The sequence below is a fragment of the Penaeus monodon genome, chromosome 34 (genome assembly GCF_015228065.2).
Source record: "Penaeus monodon isolate SGIC_2016 chromosome 34, NSTDA_Pmon_1, whole genome shotgun sequence".
NCBI classification, from domain to species: Eukaryota; Metazoa; Arthropoda; class Malacostraca; order Decapoda; family Penaeidae; genus Penaeus; species Penaeus monodon.
In genome coordinates this window covers 26,627,374-26,628,434 of record NC_051419.1, presented here as the reverse complement: position 1 = coordinate 26,628,434, position 1,061 = coordinate 26,627,374, and positions in this window count along the sequence as shown.

Sequence of the window (1,061 nt, the reverse complement as noted above, 5' to 3'; positions counted from 1 at the left end):
ACAATAGTTATATTAGAAATGGAAAGCCCTCAGTTCGAAATTAGCATTCAAGACTAAACAAAATTCCCGGCTCCTACTTTGACAAGCACATAAAAAGAAAAACATCTTTCTCGCAACATCTGCATAAAGGAGAGCTTTTGTACACCAGTTTAGGCCTCAATTTACTTAACTTCTCCAAACTGAATGGGCCTTTTAGCCCTCATTAACAGAGCCTACAATGTTAGTTCCTGCTTTGTTAACTTTTCATAAAAAAGGCGGAATTCTTACACGAATATTTAGTACAGAAGTTATCCAAACAAATTTTTTTCTACGGTATTCTAGGAACTCCGTGAATGAGAAGTTTTAATCCTCTTACTCCAAATATGTTGGTTGCCAAAGACGCACATGCATCATATCACATCCATAACGCCAGGCCACGTAAACAAAGAACTAGAGATTTTGTAAATACGCTTTGTGTAAAGGGTTAATGCAATGGTACGTTTCCTCCTGTGTAGAATTGCTCTTTAGTCTCTTTACCTCATGCTCCTTAAAAGTGACGTTGAGATACTGAGATCTTGTGTTATGTAGTGTCTTCAGAGTTAGAGGTATAATAATAAAAGACACTCTTTACAAATACTATGTACCCGTATGTTTTTGTATACCTAACATCACTCTGTATCTGATTACTGCCAGTCATACTCCCGTCGGTGTGAGCTCCATTGAATGATCTGTTGACCGAACGATATTATCCTTGAATCTATTGTATCCTTGACTTTCAGACTGAATGGCATTCTTGAATCTATTTTTTCGTGGATTTCATACACTGCCACTTGACTTAAGCATTTCTATATAGTCACTGATGGTAAAGAAAATTCTTCGAAACGTTTAAATGCTTATGACGAACAGCAGGTGAAACATGCCTTGTTCAGTAAACAGACAACTTTTTGTTCTTTTCCAGTGTATTTGTTCTGAAGTTTCTGTTCACGATTTACATACGTGTTCGTGTAGTTTCTTCAGTTTAGTGTATGTCTGTTTCTATGGATATTTGTCATTGCGGAGTACTTTTTTGAGCTGATTAAAAA